Below are 12,367 nucleotides of genomic sequence, written 5' to 3' on the forward strand. Positions count from 1 at the left end.
TGCAGATCTCCTGGAATAACAGCTGATCTACAGTTCCAAAATTACAGCTGATCTCTTGTGTCCTTGTGTTCAGATGACAGAGAGCAGTTCCCCTGGGGAAAAATGGCTATTTTAGAAAGTGGACTCTATGGCATTGCACTGCTCCTGGGGTTCCTTCCCTCCCTAAACCCTGCCCTTCCCAGGCTACACCACAAATCTCCAAGTAATTTCTCAGTCCGGAGTCGGCAACTCTACCTATAGGGTTGCCAGGCCTTCTTCTTTCGCTCATAGAGGGTGGAAGGAAGATTTCCGGGATTGGGGGAGCAGGGCAATGTTATCAAGCACGATGCCCCTGGTGGGATGACATCACTTCCGTACGACATTGGGGACATCACGCTGAGTCATGGTTGTTGGGGGTGGGGCTTCCCCTGTTAGCCAGCTGGCCAGTGGTGGTCAGGAGCCCATGAAATCATGGGATCCCCCACTCCCACCTGGGGGCTGGCAACCCCATCTACACAGCAAGCTTTCATGGCAGAACATGGATTTGAACCCAGGTCTTTAGGGTTCTAGTCTGTCATTCTAATCATTATAACACACTGACCATGCTTCCTTGTAGGACAGCCTTTTTAGCTCCACCTGTGTTCTGCTATAATAGATCAGTAAACAGACCAAAATGTTACACTATAGGTATTCAGGGCTTTCTCCTGCAAAGGGCTAAACCAAGGTAGTGCTGCCCTGGAATGTTTCCTGTATTGGAGAAGTGACGAACATGCAACAGTATCCCTCTGAAAGAGAGCTTGGAGAGCTTGTGCAGCACAGTGGACTGGAACCCAAAGTGTGAATAAAGAAAGTCTCTGGCAGGGCTTTTTGTGTGTGTAGAAAAAGCCCAGCAGAAACTCATTTGCATATCAGGCCACACCCACTGACACCACCATTTTCTACACAGGGCTTTTTTGTAGAAAGGGCTCAGCAGGAACTCACTTGCATATTAGGCCATGCCCCCTGACACCAAGCCAGCCGGAACTGTGTTTCTGCTCCAAAGAAGCCCTAGTCCCCAGTGTTCAGCTTTGTGCCTGCTAGCTTGCAGGCTGACAAGCCATTCTCCCACCCAACAGCTGCAATGTGTGCTCAATCCTGAGCCTGATCCACCTTTGCTGGGATGTTGTAAGCATAACTGCGAGAGAACATCCAAGGTGTTTTGAACAGTAGCCATAAAATGGGTAAATGTTATTGAGACACATTGGCCTCTTTGGGGTTTAACCTTCAGCCTCATTCAGATTCCCTCCCTGCTCCCCATACCCTTGCAGAACTCTGAAATGGTGCTTTGAGTTCAAGGCCTTGATTTACCTCCCTGGATTCTCCCCCCAGGATCTTGCAGGACATGTGGCCTCCCTGCCAATTCTGTCACTTGTGCCCCTGCTCAAAAGTGCCAAGTCACTTGCTGGCCCCAAGTGGGTGGGTAGGTGGAGAGGAAAGAGACCGAAGAGGCAGCCTTTGTACCGCTATGGAATTTGGTGGCTCATCAGAAAGCATGTCCAGCGATGACTTATTGACCGAGTCAGAGGCAAAGGAGACTGTGGGCAGGGATGGGTGCCAGCGGTCAGCATTTGTTCTAGAAGGGCACCAGTGTTCAAGTCAAAGCTGAAACTGAATTTGGAAAGAGGGAAGGATTCTAGCAAATGCTGCCAGTTCTGAGTGACTTGCAAGAACTTCAATTTACGTTCCTCCAGCCTGGTTTTTTCCACTCCGGAATTCCTTATTATATAAGGTTGACAACTCTGAGTTGGGAAATTTCTGGAGATTTGGGGTTAGATCTTGGGAAAGGTGAAGTTTAGGGAGGCGAGGAACCTTGGTAGGGTATAATGCCATACAGTCCACCCTCTGCCATTTTCTGCAGAGAAACTGTCATCGGAGATCAGTTATAGTTCTGGGAGATCTCCAGGTCCCACCTGGGGGTTGCAACCCAGTTATTATGAGCTGCTGTTGAAAGATAAAGGCATCCAATCTGAGAATCTGATCCAGTTCAAGTTGCTTTATGTACATGTACATTGAAGAGCTGGATTTGGACTAGGGAGACCAAGATTCAAATCCCATCTCCAATTCTATTTGTATCTTGTCCCCTGCCTCCTAACCATAATGCCCCAAAGGGTGGCTGTTTGCAGACAAATTAAGAACATAAGAGAAGCCATGCTGGATCAGGCCAATGGCCCATACAGTCCAACACTCTGTGTCACACAGTGGCCAAAAACCAGGTGCCATCAGGAGGTCCATCAGTGGGGCCAGGACACTAGAAGCCCTCCCACTGTGGCCCCTTCAAGCACCAAGAATACAGAGCATCACTGCCCCAGACAGAGAGTTCCAACAATACGTTGTGGCTAATAGCCACTGATGGACCTCCATATGTTTATCCAATCCCCTCATGAAGCTGACTATGCTTGTAGCTGGCACCACCTCCTGGCCTAACCTACCTCTTTGGCATCACCTGGCCTAACCTACCTCTTTGGGTTGTTGTGAAAATAAATGGGAGAAAGCCCTTGTATACTGGCTCATTTGGAGGCCATGTGAACAAGGCAGATAATCCTTAAGGAAGGCCAGTATAATCAATTCTCATATTTCAAATGGGAGACCTTGGAAGAATGTCTTTGTTGAAGGACACTGAGATTGTGGTGCAGGTGACATTTGAATCAAGTGGCTGTTTGTGAGAAAGCAGGAGGTTGGGGGAGATTTTTTTTTTTAAAGTGTGACATATTTAAGGACAGTTACAAAAGTACCTGCCAATCAAAATAACCTCAAATAAGCAAGTGATTCAAGCACAAACTAATAATTACTTTTGGATAACACAGTAGATTCTGGAAGATTCTATACATGTAAATTGTTCCAGCCCTCACCAGGATGGTCCAGGCCAGCCTGATCTTATTAGATCTTGAAATTAAGCATGACTGGCCCTAGTTAGAATTTGGATGGGAGGTAGGGCTGCCAAGCTCTTGCTGGGGGTGGGGGTTCCCTTGGTTTGGGGGCCCCCAGCCCACCAGCATGGAGATGGCTGGTGGGGGGATTCATGCCCCCAAAGAGCTCCATCAGCACACAACGTGCCCGATGTGATGATGTGACCTGGAAGTGACATCATTGTGCCAGGCACATCACGTGGAGGAGGCTCTAGAATTTGAGTAAGAACATAAGAGAAGCCATGTTAGATCAGGCCAATGGCCCATCCAGTCCAACACACACACTGTGGCTAATAGCCACTGATGGACCTCTGCTCCATATTTTTATCTAACCCCCTCTTGAAGCTGGCTATACTTGTGGCCGCCACCACCTCCTGTGGCAGTGAATTCCACATGTTAATCACCCTTTGGGTGAAGAATCTGAAAAAAGTAAAAAACCCCCTCTATGTCGCACTTAAAAAAAATCTCTCTCAGCCTTCTGCCTTCTCACAAGCAGCCGCTCTAAGGTTGCCTCCACACCAAGCTCTCACTCCAGGCTATTGCAACATTTTTGAATGTGGGCTTCCAAATGACATCTTTGGGCTTTCCACCCATCTTGTGGTTTTCCTGTACCTGCTTCGGTATGAAGTTTTCAGGAAGCTCTTAACAAAAGTGGGTTTGGAGAAAGTGTGGACTGAAAGGTATGGATTTCCACACTTCCCCGCCCACATCCATCCAGCACCACATCCAGTATTGTTTCCCCTGATTCCTACCATTTTCTCATGCCCCACAAGTGGGCTTTTTGCCAGATTGTAATAACCATCAGGACATATTGCTCTAGTGTTACAACTCTAGAATGATATACAAACCATAAAAAAAAAACCCTGGCAAACAGCCTCCTGGAGGTGGGTAGTTGAAGAGCGGCAGGTATGAGAGGGAAATCACAAGAAAAACACTTATGCAGAAGTTCCATTGAGACTGCAAATTCTTCTGCATTCACAACAGAAACAAGCGTCCCCTCCTGCCCAAAAGTATACATATATATCATAATGCTTTCTCTAAGGCAGGGGTGGCCAATGGTAGCTCTCTAGATGTTTTTTTGCCTACAACTCCCATCAGCCCCAGCCATTGGCCATGCTGGCTGGGGCTGATGGGAGTTGTAGGCAAAAAACATCTGGAGAGCTACCATTGGCCACCCCTGCTCTAGGGCTTTTCTTGTAGCAGGAACTACTTTGCATATTAGGCCACACACCCCTGATGTAGCCAATCCTCCAAGATCTTACAGGGTTCTTAGTATAGGGTCTACTGTAAGCTCCAGGAGGATTGGCTACATCAGAGGGGTGTGGCCTAATATGTAAAGGAGTTCCTGCTACAAAAAAATCCCTCCTCCAAACATACTGTTAAGAGTTGAAAATGTGTCAGTCTGGTTTACTGACCACAGTAAATGCCTTCCCCTGATAGTTTTATAAAACAGGCAACAGGCAAGTGCAATCCTCAAAATTAATTTTAAAACAATTGTGTTGTAGACAGAGGGCTCTGTGATAAATCTCATTCTTTGTCCAGAAGTACAAGGCTAGGGCTTCTTTTCTGGGGGAATGTGCTGGAATGGAGTTCTGGAACCTCTTTGTGGAAACAAAAATCTTTTAAAAATGTCTAATATATGGTTGTCAGACATGTGGCCCAGGGGCCAAATCAGGCCCTCGGAGGGCTCCTATCAAGCCCCCAAGCAACTGGCTGTTATCTGCTTCCTCCTCCCTCCCTCTTGCTTCCTACTGCATCACAGCTTGCCAAGCCCCACTTCCTTCTATAGGCTGAGGCTCCTCCCCCTCCCAGTCCCTGGGGAAGGAAGAAAAGAGCCAGAGCTTCCTTTGCCCAGTTCCCTGGATTGCACAGGAGAGATACAAAGAAAGCACCTTTAAGACGAATGCGTGGTAATATGTTTTATTTTAAACTTTTAAAAAAATCTTTGTGTTGGTATCCTTTATAAAGCTTATATCTCCACTACCTGGCATTACATTTTATGACACACATGGCCCTGCCCAACAAGCTCTCATTTATATCAGATCTGGCCCTCATAACAAAAGAGTTTGACACCCCTGTTAATCTAACAGTTCATGAGGGGCACTGGGGGAGCATGACAGTCTTTGAACCAACAAAGTATATTAAAACATGGTTGCTTCAAGGTCATCATTCAGCATTAGGTACCAAAAGGAAGACCCAAAAAAGAACTGAGGAAGCTGGTGACATGTTTAAAAGTTTGGAAACTGCTTTAAAGTAGAGGTAAGTCCATAGTGCATGAAAATAATATTGTTTCAAATAACCCCGTGTTTCTCCTTCTTAGGGTTGCCAAGTCCAATTCAAGAAAAATCTGAGGGCTTTGGGGGTAGAACCAGGAGACTTTGGGGGGGAGCCTGGAGAAAGGCTGTGACAAGCATAATTGAACTCTAAAGGGAGTTCTGACCATCGCATTTAAAGGGACCGCACACCTTTTAAAATGTCTTCCCTTCATTGGAAATATTGACCGATAGGGGCACCCTCTTGTGGGGTGCATAGAATTGAACTCCTCAGTCCAACCTTTTTGAAACTTGGAGGGTCTTTTGAGGAGAGATGTTGGATGCTATGCTCCAAATTTGGTGCCTTAAAAAAAATAGCTCCCCCCAGCAGCACCCCAGATACCTGCGGATCAATTCTCCATTATTCCCTATGGGAACTGGTCTCCATAGGGAATAATGAGCACCCAGCAGACATTTCCCTCTCCCCCCCCACTTTCTGATGACCCTGAAATGAAGGAAGGGCCTCCAAACCAGGGGATCTCCTGCCCCCACCTGGGTATTGGCAACCCTATCCTTCATTGCCCTCTCGAGTGTTCCAGCACCTTGTTTTCCAGGAAAAAAGCTCTGACAAGGGCTTACTCAAGTAGAGAAAATCTTTTTGTTGTTCTTCAGTCGCACGGTCGAGTCCGACTATTTGCAACCCCATGGACAAAGTCACGCCAGGCCCTCCTGTCTTCCACCATCCTCCAAAGTCTGCAGTTACATCAGTAACATTGTCCGGCCATCTTATATTTTGCTGTCCCCTTCTTCTTTTGCCTCTGTCTTTCCTAACATCAGGATCTTCTCCAGTGAGTGCTCTCTTCTCATTTGCTGGCCAAAGGATTTGAGCTTCAGTCCCTGAAAAATGGGTATGCTGATTGTATGTATGACCGGCTGTTCTGGCTCAGCAAAGAACAGCACTCTGCACAGGCTCAGAGATACCATCCTCATGAACTGGGTCTACAGATGTGGTGTCGGTGGTGGGGAAGCCCAGACATCCCCAAATAGCTGGTACGTTCTTGAACCACAGTTTCATTTTGGGACCCAGCATGGGAGGGCCGTCAATCTAAGTTTAACCCCAGGGTTTGGCTGAAGCTTGCATACTTATACTAATTATTTACTTATTCTAATTTACTTATCCTAATTGAATGCCTGCCCCTTCACCAGGTATTAACGTGTTTCAACTGAGGTAGCAGGGCAGAGTCCAAACCGTTCAGTCAGGCAACACAGGGTCTACCTATATCCTCTGCGTAATGGGACCATCTGCAGCTTATGAGCATGTTGTGGGAAGGTGTTACATTTAATTAATGAGACACCTTGAATGGAGTCTGCATATTTATTTCCCAATTGCTGACTTGAAGCAAAGTAGCAACATGTTTCATGGGTGTAACTTATTTTTTCTAGGGTTGCCAGGTCAGACTCAGGAAATATTTGGAGACTTTGGAGGTGGAAATCTCCAAAGGAAGTTTAGAATACTAAGGGGCCGAAGGTTAAAAACATCAATAGTTATAGACAAAAGTACATGTGTTTATTACAAAAACATGTAAAAACCTTGTGGGGGCCCAAATGAAGCCTCATAAAATCATCAAAGTGACAAATGCACATGAAAGATACATATATGACCTGACGCGTTTCAGCCTGCAGAGGCCTTTTTCAGAGCTCAAAATACAACAAAGTCCCATTTACACTTATAAATCAATAAACAATTAATATAGGACCCAAAATGGAATGTTTCAATATGGAAATGAATGACACAATTTTTGGAAGGCCACAAATGTATCTGGCCTATGTCAGCAGCAAATACATATACAGCAAATAATAATATTGCAAATACGCACCTTGCAGTTTAGGGCCAATATAACAACAGTATGTATCAACAAGCAGCCCCCCTGAGCCCCAAATACCCACAGAGCAATTCTCCATTATACCCTAAAGGGATTGGTCCCCATAGGGTTTAATGGAGTGCCCAGCAAACATCCCCCCCCCAGCAGGGCCAGCCCTCCCACAAGGCAAATTAGGCATTTAGGGTTGCCAATACCCAGATGGGGACAGGGGATCCCCTGGTTTGGAGGCCCTTCCCCCATTTCAGGGTCATCAGAAAGTGGTGGGGGAGGGAAATTAGGCATTTGCCTAGGGTGCTGGGCTAGGGAGTGCACAAAATTGGGCCCTCCCAGCCCGGTGCCCTAGACAAATGCCCAAATTTTGGCGCCCTCCCCACCCACTCTCTGATGACTCCAATCAGAGTCTGCCTGAGGCACCCCACGCCCTAGGACTGGCCCTGCCCCCCAGGTTTCTGATATCCCTGAAGCGGGGGAAGGGCCTCCAAACCAGGGGATCCCCTGCCCCCAACTGGGGATTGGCAACCCCAGAACTGACTTAAGGGAACCTTGAAGGGTTTTCAAGGCAAGAGATATTCAGAGTTGGTTTGCCATTGCTTCTGCATCGTGATTCTGGACTTCCTTGTTGGTCTCCCATCCAAATACTGACCAGGGCTGACCCTGCTTAGCTTCTAAGAGCTGGTGAGATTGGGCTAGCCTGGGCTATCCAAGTCACAGTAGGGGTGTGACTGGAGCTTTTGAGATAACACTGGAGAAGTTGCTTCCTCTCTTTGGATCTCTTGCAAAGCTTATCCTAAAAGCAGCAGGACTGTGATTTTGCCTGCCCATCTCTTGCAGAGTGTTACTCAAGAAAGATCAGTCTAATGTTATACAAACAAGCTGTGAGACAGGAATTGTCTAGACTCATGGAGCAAAGGTCTATCAGTGGCTAGTAGCCATGGTGACTAAAGGGAATCTTCACATCCAGAGGCAGTCAACCTCTGAACCCCAGTGCCAGAAGGCAACAACAGGAGACGGCCTTGGACTCTATGCCCAGATTGTTGGACATGCAGGGAAACTGGTTGGCCACTGTGTGAGACAGGATGCTGGAGTGAGTGGACCACTACTCTGAGCCAGCAGGTCTTCTCCTATGTTCTTAATTCAAAATTTAGCCTTGGATGCAGGTATTTACCAATCTCAAATCACACATTATGTTTTTCTTGGGTATGTCCCTGGATTGAGTCAGAGTTGAGTTCTGGAAGTTCCATACTTCCCAGATACATGGGGCTTTGATTCAGATGGAGATGACAGCAAGCAGAGACAGACAGGGGACTCAGAATCCCTCCCTCTCTGGTGCCAAATTCACCACTGGAAATAGCCGCAGGAAATGGGGGAGTGGGCATCAATGTGGCAAATGAGGTTCAATGTGGACAAGTGCAAAGTAATGCACACTAATGCCAAAAATGCTAACTATAAATACACATTGATGGGGTCCAAAATGGCGGAGACTGACCAGCAAAGAGATCTTGGATAACTCACCGAAGATGTTGACTCAGTGTGTGACTGCAATAAAAAAGGCAAGTGCTCTGCTGAGGATTATTAGGAAGGGAATTGAAAATAGCCAGTATCATAATGCCTCTATAAATCGATGGTGCAGCCTCATTTGGAGTACCGTGTACAATTCTGGTCACCACACCTCAAAAAAGATATTATAGCATTGGCAAAAGTGCAGATAAGGGCAACTGGAATGATTAAAGGCTTGGAACACTTTCCCGAAAAGTATTCCCTTTAGTCTGGAGAAACGTTGACTGAGGGTGACATAATAGAGGTCTACAAGATAGAGATAGAGAAGAGATAGAGAAGGTAGAGAAAGAAGTATTTTTCTCTCTTTCTCACAAAAGAAGAACTTGTGGGCACTCAATGAAATTAGTGAGCAGTAGGTTTAGAGCAGATAAAAGTGGAATTCACTGCTGTAGGAAGTGGCTGCTACAAGTGTAGACAGCTTCAAGAAAGGATTATATAAATACATGGACCAGTGGTCAATCAGTGGCTAAAATAGAGATGGACCACTATGGTTGGGGCAGTGATGCTCTGTATTCTTGGTATTTGTGTATAGCCCGTCAATACACAAGTTTTACTAAGGGAGTAAATAGCAGCACTCCAGAGCTGCTTCAGGTCAGTAAAATACCAGGAAGCAGGGGGAGTTTAAGTCCTCTCTCCCATATGCTGTAGTCCTGATCCAAATCACCTAGGAATTAAGTTCTGAGTATGGAACTCCCAGAGTGCATCAGATTGACAGGACCCCTGGGGGGACACCAGGACTGTCTGAATTGGCCCCCAGGTCTGACTGGCAGCCTGTCTCTGGCGTCTCAGGCAAGGAAAAGTCTTTCCTTTCCCATTTCTTGTAATTTTTTTTCAAGCTGGAGTTACTAGGGGTTGAACTCATGCCACTAACCTAAAGCCCCTCTCCTTATTCTTCATCAGTTGTTTTAGACACACATTTAACTTTGTATTGGATGCAGGAATCCCTGGCCTATACACTCTCTCAGCATTCTGCATTTGCAATATGGGAATCCTTACTTAAAGGGTGGTTGTGAGGGTTACTGGAACAATATAATATGAAATGCTGTGAATCTGTGAAAGAGCTATATAATGACAAGGTACTTGTTTTTATTTTTAGGACTAAATAATCAGATATTTTTTATTCAAGTCAGTAAAATAGAAGGGGGCAAGGGAAGCTTAAGCCAGTTTGGAGAGTCAGTTTGGTGTAGTGGTTAAGAGTGGCAGACTCTAATCTGGAAAGCCGGGTTTGATTCCTCATTCTTCCTCCACATACAGCCAGCTGAGAGGTCTTTGGTCAGCCACAGTTCTCTCAGAGCTGTTCTCTCAAGAACAGTTCTTGAAGGAGCTCTCTTAGCTGCACCTACCTCAGGGCATCTGTTGTGGGGAGAGGAAGGTAAGGTAAGCCACTCTGAGACTCCAAGTGAAGGGCAGGCTATAAATCCAATCTCCTTGTCCTCCATCTTTGTCTTCTTTCTGGATCTAAAGCCAGAAGTGATGTCACAGTATCATACATTGCTAGTCCTCCCCTGTTTTGCGTCTACTATTCTATCAAATAGCAGCCGGAGCATAGACTTCAAGGGCACCATAGCAGGCAATCTGGCAGCCCTCTTAATAGCTACACCTTGTTCCAGATATCTATTTAGAGCCAGTTTGGTGTAGTGGTTAAGAGTAGCAGACTCTAATCTGGAAAACCAGGTTTGATTCCCCATTCTTCCTTCACATACAGCTAGCTGGGTGACCTTGGGTCAGTCACAGTTCTCTCAGAGCTCTATCAGTCCACCTACCTCACAGGGTGTCTGTCATGGGGAGAGGAAGGGAAGGCAATCATAAGGCACTCTGAGACTCTTTTGGGTAGTGAAAGGCAGGATGCAGAACCAACTATTCTCCTCCTCCTCCTTTTCCTGTCACCTGTTCTTTAGCCAATGTGATAAAGATTATTTATTCTAAATAAATGTAAAAATTGCAAAAGGCAGAAATTAGTTGCTGGCTCAAGAGCTGGTATAGTAAAGAATTTAAGAAACTGGCTCCATCAGGAAATCCCTGGTTCAAATAAGGAAGCTACTGGCCTACCTTACAGGATTCTTATAAGGAATGCAACCAGGTAATATACGTGAAACACTCTGAATGCTTGCAAAAGCTATATAAATGCTTAGTATTATACTGAAGGAAGTATGAAATAACTGTTTCCCAAATAAACAAAACCAGCCACCTGGTTGCTAGGAAGAAGGGCTGCCTTTATTCTTTTATTTTGCATTTCTAGAACCAAAATAACCTTTAAAATAGATGTATTCCCACCACTGAATTTGATCCCCACCAGCTTAATAATTAAAAAGTTGCAGGTCCAGTTGTGATATTGTCTCACTTGTATCCATATAAGTGACAAGGAGCTCCTGCAAGGTGTTCTGGTCTGGTCTAACTTTCGCTTTTCCAGTTCCACTCTCCTCAGCCCCCTCAAACAACTCTGCCCTTTGTCCTGTGCTCCGTCTTATGCTGACACACAGATGCACTTGTTTTCAACTTCCTCCTGAAAACCTGACTTTTCATGAAGGCTTTCACTCCACCCAGGGCCCATCTTCACTCATTACAGAGATTGCCAGGCTGGGAAAATGGCAGAGGCTGAAACTCCTGTATTCATTATAAATCTTCCCCCAAAGTAATGGAAAACATGACAACCATTCTGTGTGGTATTGAGAGGCTTTGAGAAAATGGGTTGACAAAATCTGAGAATTTTTCAATGGTGGAGAGAAAATTCTCCTCACAGTTACTATGCAAGAATTAGTCCTGCACATCACACACATTTATTCTACAGATAGCCACACCTTTTTGGAAGGTATAAAGAACTCAAAACAATAATTACAAAGATGTCCACTGAGGTCTAGCAATATGCTCATCTACTGAAAATCTAAGGCTAATTGAGGAGTATTTACTCACTAAGACAATAGTCAAATATATGCTTACTGTGGATGTGTTCATTCCATCAGTAGGGCAAGAACGGGTCTGATTCAGAGATCTTTTGGAAATGCCGTACCTAGGCAACAAAGTAAGTGTAACAAGTGAGTGCCTATTAATACCAAAATCTGTCTTTGGTTTCTACAACTGTTCATACTTTGGTTCAGGTGGGTAGCCATGTTCATCTAAAAGCAACAGAATGAAGTTTGAGTCCAGTGGTACCTTTAAACAGGGCTGGATCTAGGGAGGGGCGGAGGGGGTGCTTGCCCTGGGCGCCACCAGAGGAGGGGCACCAAATTAGGTATGGAGTCCATTCTATTCTATGGGCCCATAACATAGAATGGGCCCACAAGGGGGCACCATTTTTTAATTTTGCCCCCCCCCCCCCTCAAAAAACATGTAGATCCCGTCCTGTCTTTAAAACCAACGAAGTTTAATTCTAGGTATAAGTTTTTGTGTGCATGCCCAGAATTACACCCCAAATTAAATTTTGTTGGTCTTAAAGGTGCTGCTGGACTCATACTTCGTTCTATTCTTACTCTGGTTCAGTGTTCTTACCATAAATGTAAGAAGCATTTATTTGATATCTGTGTGTTTTCTATACTCCACAACTTTAATACATGAAGTGACTTTTTTTTTTAAAAAATGGCTCTGCCCTTTGATGGGCTCTGCAACCTGGGTTTAAGATCTGGCAACCTCAGGACACCTTAGAAAAAAAGAGAGCTCCCTGAGTTTGATGTTTCTTCTATTATAGTAAACCTCAGAACACCTGGCAACACCTCTGGTCCTGGGTGAGGGGACTGGAATAGGTAACTGCTTTCCA

The 12,367-nt window shown here is 45.5% G+C and overlaps 1 protein-coding gene across 1 annotated transcript in view; it reads right to left on the reverse strand.

Annotated features, from left to right (window-relative positions):
• RELA (RELA proto-oncogene, NF-kB subunit) overlaps positions 1-12,367 on the reverse strand; it is a 542,238-nt gene that overhangs the window by 162,313 nt on the left and 367,558 nt on the right. The gene's annotated exons all lie outside the window — the stretch shown is intronic.

The sequence above is a fragment of the Heteronotia binoei genome, chromosome 1, assembly GCF_032191835.1.
Source record: "Heteronotia binoei isolate CCM8104 ecotype False Entrance Well chromosome 1, APGP_CSIRO_Hbin_v1, whole genome shotgun sequence".
NCBI lineage: Eukaryota > Metazoa > Chordata > Lepidosauria > Squamata > Gekkonidae > Heteronotia > Heteronotia binoei.